Below are 7,211 nucleotides of genomic sequence, written 5' to 3'. Positions count from 1 at the left end.
TATTTCACCTAAACGGGAAGCAGAAACTCAGTCTCCTCCCCCCACACCTTTGTCAACGGCCATTAAGGCCTGACCCAGTCTATTCTACATAACAAAGATCTACCTCCTTCAGGCAGAGCCATAATAGGAACCCCAAAGCCCTTTCATTACATCATCACCCAGCAAGAATCAACCAAGCTTGGGACTCAGGACAGCCTACAGAGTTGGTCCTGCGTGGCCCCATGGCAGTCTGACAACCAATCAGAATACAAGCTCAAATTCAAAACCCCAGAGAGGGCATAAAAGCAGGGACTTTCAGCATCTCTGCCCCTTTTCCCCCCAGGACCTTAAAACCATGGGATCCTGTCCGCCATTAAAACCATCTTTCCAATCAGCCTCCATGTTTCCAGTGTCTTTTTCCCCCACTTGAAACTGAATCCAGTTGGACATTTCTTCCAACAACCCCTTCCTCTCTTTGGCAGCCCCTCAAATATTGGAAGATGCTCTCATGTCTCCTATCTGGCTGCTTTAAGAGGGACTCAGAACCGGATTGGCAAAGAGAGAGGGTGGCTAACTTGCCCCCTCCTTCCAGTTCTTGAAGCCCATCCAATTTTCCTCCAAGGACACCTCCGCCACCCCCATAGGCCAAGCCTCCCCACTGTCAGCTGCCTGCCTGGATAACCAGCCCAGCTCCATTCTTCCCACCAACTGGAGCGCTAATGCAGTATTGATCCGCGGTGGCTCAGCCAAAGGCTGACAGTTGCACGAGATGAAATGAGAGGGAGAAACCAGCGAGGAGAGGGGGCTGGGGGAAAGGGAAATGGGGACTAGCAACTTGGCCCAAAAGAGAAAGTTTTGTTTTCAGTTCATGTCGGAACAATTACAACCTTTTCATTTAGTGACTGTTTTGAAGTTGCAGCATCACTGGAAAAATGTGATTTACGATCGTTTTTCACACTTACTGCTGCTGTGAACAAAATTTGGATGCTTGGCAACTGGCTCGTATTTATGATGGTTTCAGGGTCTCCCCGAGTCGTGTGGTCACATTTTGAGACCTTCTGATCAGCAAAGTCAGTGGGGGAAGCCAGATTCACTTAACAACTTTGTTACTAGCTTAACAACTGCAGCGATTCACTTAACAACGGTGGCAAAAAAGGTCATAAAATGGGGCAAAACTCATAACAACTGTCTCACTTAGCAACAAAACCTTTGGGCTGAATTGTGGTCTTAAGTCAAGGAAAACCTGTACTAACTTAACAGCCGCAGCGATTCACTTAACAACGGTGGCAAGAAAGGTCGCAAAGTGGGGCAAAACTCACTTAACAACTGTCTCGTGAGATGAGAAATTTTGGGCTGAACTGGGTGTCGTAACTCGAGGACAGCCTGTGCTGAGATTCTGATCCTCAGCTTTGTTATGCTGGTAAGGAAACTTGAGATGATTCAAGATGATTGCGAATCTGTTATGTTTGCCAAGGATGTTTTGATCCGTGGCCAAATTGCTCGGTTGGTCTGGGCTAAGAAAGAAAGCGAAATACCAAAGGGGGGGAACCTGTGATTGGGTCGGCTACCCTGGGAAAGACGCAAACGGCTTGAAATGTCAACCTGGGCATTCACACGACACGCTTAACCAAGTAAGACCACTCTGGATCTTATTGGAGGCAATATCTTAGGTGGCAACGACAGCGTGGCTTTTAACCTCGGCGAGCTTTTCACGCAGATGCTTAATGGGATCCGTGAACTGAGCTACTGGCTTAGTTTCGTTTAGCATCTTCTGCCAATCCAGAAAATTACAGATCTACAACCGTTCGTTTAGTGACCAAAGTTACAGCGGAGAAAAGTGACTGCGGCAACGGTGGCAAACAAGGACTTAATTAATTAACAGAGTCCGAAGGCAACTTCCATGGGTTGATTCCATGGGTTGATTGTTCTCACTGTCAGGAAATTCCTCCTTATTTCCAAGTTGAATCTCTTCTTAGAATAGAATAAGAGTTGGAAGGGACCTTGTAGGTCATCTAGTCCAACCCCCCTGCTCAAGCAGGAGACCCTAAGCCTTTTCTGACAGATGGCAATCCAGTCTCTTCTTGAAAGCCTCCAGGGATGAAGCTCCCACAACTTCCGAAGGCAACTTCTGTTCCATGGGTTGATTGTTCTCACTGTCAGGAAATTCCTCCTTATTTCCAGGTTGAATCTCTCCTTAGAATAGAATAAGAGTTGGAAGGGACCTTGTAGGTCATCTAGTCCAACCTCCTGCCCAAGCAGGAGACCCTACACCATTTCTGACAGATGGCAGTCCAGTCTCTTCTTGGAAGCCTCCAGGGATGAAGCTCCCACAACTTCCTAAGGCAACTTCTGTTCCATGAGTTGATTGTTCTCACTGTCAGGAAATTCCTCCTTATTTCCAGGTTGAATCTCTCCTTAGAATAGAATAAGAGTTGGAAGGGACCTTGTAGGTCATCTAGTCCAACCTCCTGCCCAAGCAGGAGACCCTACACCATTTCTGACAGATGGCAGTCCAGTCTCTTCTTGGAAGCCTCCAGGGATGAAGCTCCTACAACTTCTGAAGGCAACTTCTGTTCCATGGGTTGATTGTTCTCACTGTCAGGAAATTCCTTCTTATTGCCAGGTTGAATCTCTCCTTAGAATAGAATAAGAGTTGGAAGGGGCCTTGTAGGTCATCTAGTCCAACCCCCCTGCTCAAGCAGGAGACCCTACGGCTTTTCTGACAGAGGGCAGTCCAGTCTCTTCTTGAAAGTCTCCAGGAATGAAGCTCCCACAACTTTTGAAGGCAACTTCTGCTCCATGGGTTGATGGTTCTCCCTGTCAGGAAATTTCTCCTTATTCCCAGATTGAATCTCTCCTTGATCAGTTTCCATCCATTATTCCTTGTCTGGCCTTCAAAGGTGCTTTAGAAAATAGGTTGTTCCCCTCCTCTCTGTAGCAGTCCCTCAAATATTGGAAGACTACTATCATATCTCTCTTGGTCCTTCACTAGACTAGCTATGCCCAGTTCAGATTAACAGATTAACACAGTTGGAAGGGACTCTTCTAAAAAGCCTCCAGGAATGAAGCTCCTACAACTTCTGAAGGCAACTTCTGTTCCATGGGTTGATTTTTCTCACTATCAGAAAATTTCTCCTTATTTCCAGGTTGAATCTCTATTTAAAATTGGGCAGAACTTGCTTAAGATCTGCCTTGCTTAGCAACAGAAATTCTGGTCCCTATTTTGGTTGTTAAATCGAGGTCCTGCAGGTACTAACTAGATTTGGAGAAATTCTTCCCGTTTTTCTTGGGAACAGGTGGGTTAACCCATCCGCAATAAAGCAGCATTTCACGGCTACCTAAAGATCGAGTGTGCGTTGCCTGTTTGGGGTTCACCGCGATGCGCCAACCCATCCAGTTGTGGTTGATTCATGGATAAGGCCCCTTACACTTATTATTATGTCAGTTACGTATCTCTGCTTCCATTGTTTGCAAGCTGCATATTTCAATTGCTGCTTTGTTTGAAATTACGGGGGGGAAATTCACAGTCGCCAAGCAATGTGGGGAAAAATTCTGATGAGAACAATAAACATGTTTTAAAAAGAGAAGGAGCAAAATAAGCCTCCCCTCCCTCTCCTCTCTGTAGCTAAGCTTCCAAACTTTGCAGGGTTTCCCCCCATCTTGGTAACTTCAAGATGGAGGAATCATGAGAGTTAAGTTCTGCTCCACGTTGCCTCTTCATCTTGTCCCTGTGTCTTCTGCAGCACGTGGCTTGGCTCACTTCTTTAAGTGAACTGTTCTGACCGAAGCATGAGAGCGTGAAGCAAACTCCTTGTCCCGACGGAAATCCCTTTTATTAATTTGCTGTGAATTCTGCTCCTTCACATCCAGCAAAGTCTTTCAAGGGAGGATTTACGGTCACAGACCTTCTCTGGCTTGGAGAGCTGCCAGGCCCATCTCTGCAGAACTCTCTGAGACTCACGAACCAATTAAGCGAACTAATTGTTTCCTGCAAACTCCACTCCCCTTTCGCTCCTCTTTTATTTCTTCTGGGAGGGGCCCTTCATCGTCCACCTGTGGCCTTACTCCCAAGTCAACCCCCGTTCTTTCGCTGTTCCCTTCTCCTGACAGCTCTGCGCATGCACACACTGGGAACAGGCTCCAGCTGTTCTTCTGCCTCACTAATGTCTGATTCTGAAGGCAGCTGATAACTGTCAGACGGCTCTGGTCCCTTCTCTGCCTTCGACACAGAGCCTGCCTTCCCCAGACTCCAGGACTGGCCCATATTCCTCCCCAACCTCCTCAATGTCCGAATCTGCTGCGGACCACAACAGTAATTCAAAGACTACCTGTATTTAAATATTACTCGGCAAAGCAGGAAACCACAGATTTTTCCACACCTTTGTTCCCAGTGGGGAACGAAGTATTAAAACGTTGTCTCTTTTTATCCTCAAATTCCCCAATTTATTAGAAACAGAGATTGTCTTTTCTTCATTCCCCCCCCCCCCCCCACAGATGAGAATAATTTAAACACAATTCTGCACTGAGCAGCGGGTTTTTTTTTTCTTTGCAGTTCCTGGCTTACCTTCACGCATGGTGCTTAACTCAGATCGAGAAATATTACTTTCCAAAGTCCCCATAATATACACGACACCGTTCCTTCACCGTAGCCCCGATTAAAAAGGAGCCAGCTTGTGAAAAGGCAGTTTATGTTTCTAACTGGGTTCGGCGGGTTGTGGGAATGCATCTTCAAGGGATGGCATGGCAAAACCAGATTGGGATAGGGAATGGAGGTGGTGATGGACCAGGTGGGGAGTGGACCCAGGTTCTAGTCCCCCTTTAGTCACAACTGATTGGCTAAATTTGGGGCAGTCCCTCCCTTTAGCCCAAGAGCCAATCAGGTGTAGCGTGGAAGACATGGGGGAAGGAGAGACCCAGGTTCTAATCCCACCTCATCTATACAAGCTGCTGAGGACTTTGGACCAGCACAACCTACCTTACAGGACTGTTGTAGACCAAAAATATGTGCGCTGCCTTGCTCTCCTGAAGGAGCCTTCAACTCCTAGAATTCACATGTCTTAAAGCATGCTGGCTGGGGAATTCTGGGAGTTGAATCCACCTACTGTATCTTAAAGCACGCTGGCTGGGGAATTCTGGGAGTTCAAGCCCACCTATCTTAAAAGATGCTGGCTCAGGGTTTCTGGGAGTTGAAGTCCACCCATCTTAAAGCACGCTGGCTGGGGAATTCTGGGAGTTCAAGCCCACCTATCTTAAAAGATGCTGGCTCAGGGTTTCTGGGAGTTGAAGTCCACCCATCTTAAAGCACGCTGGCTGGGGAATTCTGGGAGTTCAAGCCCACCTATCTTAAAAGATGCTGGCTCAGGGTTTCTGGGAGTTGAAGTCCACCCATCTTAAAGCATGCTGGCTGGGGGATTCTGGGAGTTGAAGCCCACACATTTTAAAGTAGCCATGTTTGGAGACTCTTGATTTAATAAATCAAGAGGGAAATCCTGCACAATCTTCTCTCCTGCCCTTGGCATGCTTCCCACCTCTTCAAAGCTGTCTTTCTATCCAGAAACTTCTTCTCAGCAGCTGTTTCTGAAAAGGAGATCCTGGCATGGAGAGAAAGGAGGGGGAGAACGGAAAAATAACTCTCCAGCAGACTACATGAAAAATAGGAAACCTGAAGAAGTCCTTTTACCATGAAAGGAAATTCAGCAAAGGGACGTCAACGCTCATTTTAGCCTCGCAGATCCGTCTCACTGAAGTGAAGCCAGTTTTGAGGTTTGCCAATACAGGTGTAGCCCTCAATTGGGACCAGAACTTCCATCACTAAGTAAGGCAGTGAGACACACCTGATTTTATGACCCCTTTTCCTGTGGTCCTTAAGTGAATTACCACCAGTGTTTGACAAATTACATGGGGGGTTAAGAAGCTAATCCAGCTTCTTCCATTTGACTTGTCAAAAGCCAGCTGGGAAGGTCAAACATAGCAATCACATGACCCCAGGACGCTGCAAATGTCGTAAATATATGCCATTGCCAAGCTTCTGAATTTTGATCCCATGATTGCAGGAATGTTGTGACAGTTGTAAATGTGAGGACTAACTCTAAGTCACTTTTTTCAGTATCGTCGTAACTTTGAATGGTTGCTAAACAAATGGTCATGTCGAGGACTATCTGTACCCCAGCAGCTTCTATGGCTGAAGTTCCAGTTTTAAGATGTTCAGACTTCAACTCCCAGAATTCCCCAGCCAGCACGCTTGAAGATGAGTGGACTTCAACTCTTCCATTCACCGATGTTTGATTCTTGAGACTGACAAGATACGCCTCTAAAGGTTTTTTGGGGCACTGTTTTCAGAAGTGGTTTGCCATTGCTTCCTTCCTAGGGCTGAGAGATACTGACCGGCCCAAGGTCACCCAAATGGTTTTGGTCCCCAGCTGGAACGACAACTCACCATTTGCCAATTTCTAGCCTGATGCCTTAACTCCCTGTTTCTCAATCTTGACCACTTGAAGACATGTATGCACTTCAACTCCCAGAATTCCCTAGGGGTGACATGATAGCAGTGTTCCAATATCTCAAGGGCTGCCACAAAGAAGAGGGAGTCAAGCAAAGCACACCTGAGGGTAGAACAAGAAGCAATGGATGGAAACTAATCAAGGAGAGAAGCAACTTAGAACTAAGGAGAAATTTACTGACCGTTTGGACAATTAATCAATGGAACAACTTGCCTCCTGAAGTTGTGAATGCCCCAACACTGGATGTTTTTAAGAAGATGTTGGATATCCATTTGTCTGAAGTGGTGTAGGGTTTCCCGACTGAGCAGGGGGTTGGACTAGAAGACCTCCAAGGTCCCTTCCAACTCTGTTATTCTACATTCTAAATATGGGTAGGCTTGGCAAGTTCTCACCAACTCCATTCCACCAGCACTGGGCGATGGTGGTGAGGGGAGAGAGAGATCTTCCTTGATCACCAACTATAAAACCCATTCTTCCCACTTCCCCGAGGCCATCTTTAACACTTAAAATGAAAAGCAATTGCTGCTCTGAATGGTCTCGCTCGTTTTTCGGTGCCTGTCAGCTGCCTTCCCTGCCTAAGATAACCCAGCTCAATAAAAAGGGAAGCGGCACATGTGATTTATCCCGTAATCCAATCTTAGCCATTTGCAGAAATGAGATTTGTAATCTAGCCTCTGCTAAAATGATTAAAGATCAAACGCTTGTCAACAGGAAAAAATGCAAAACGGCCCC

Source organism: Natrix helvetica, assembly GCF_964273705.1.
Source record: "Natrix helvetica genome assembly, chromosome: 16".
Classification (NCBI taxonomy): Eukaryota; Metazoa; Chordata; class Lepidosauria; order Squamata; family Natricidae; genus Natrix; species Natrix helvetica.
The sequence above is the reverse complement of the archived record's forward strand: the minus strand, read 5'-3'. Positions refer to the sequence as shown.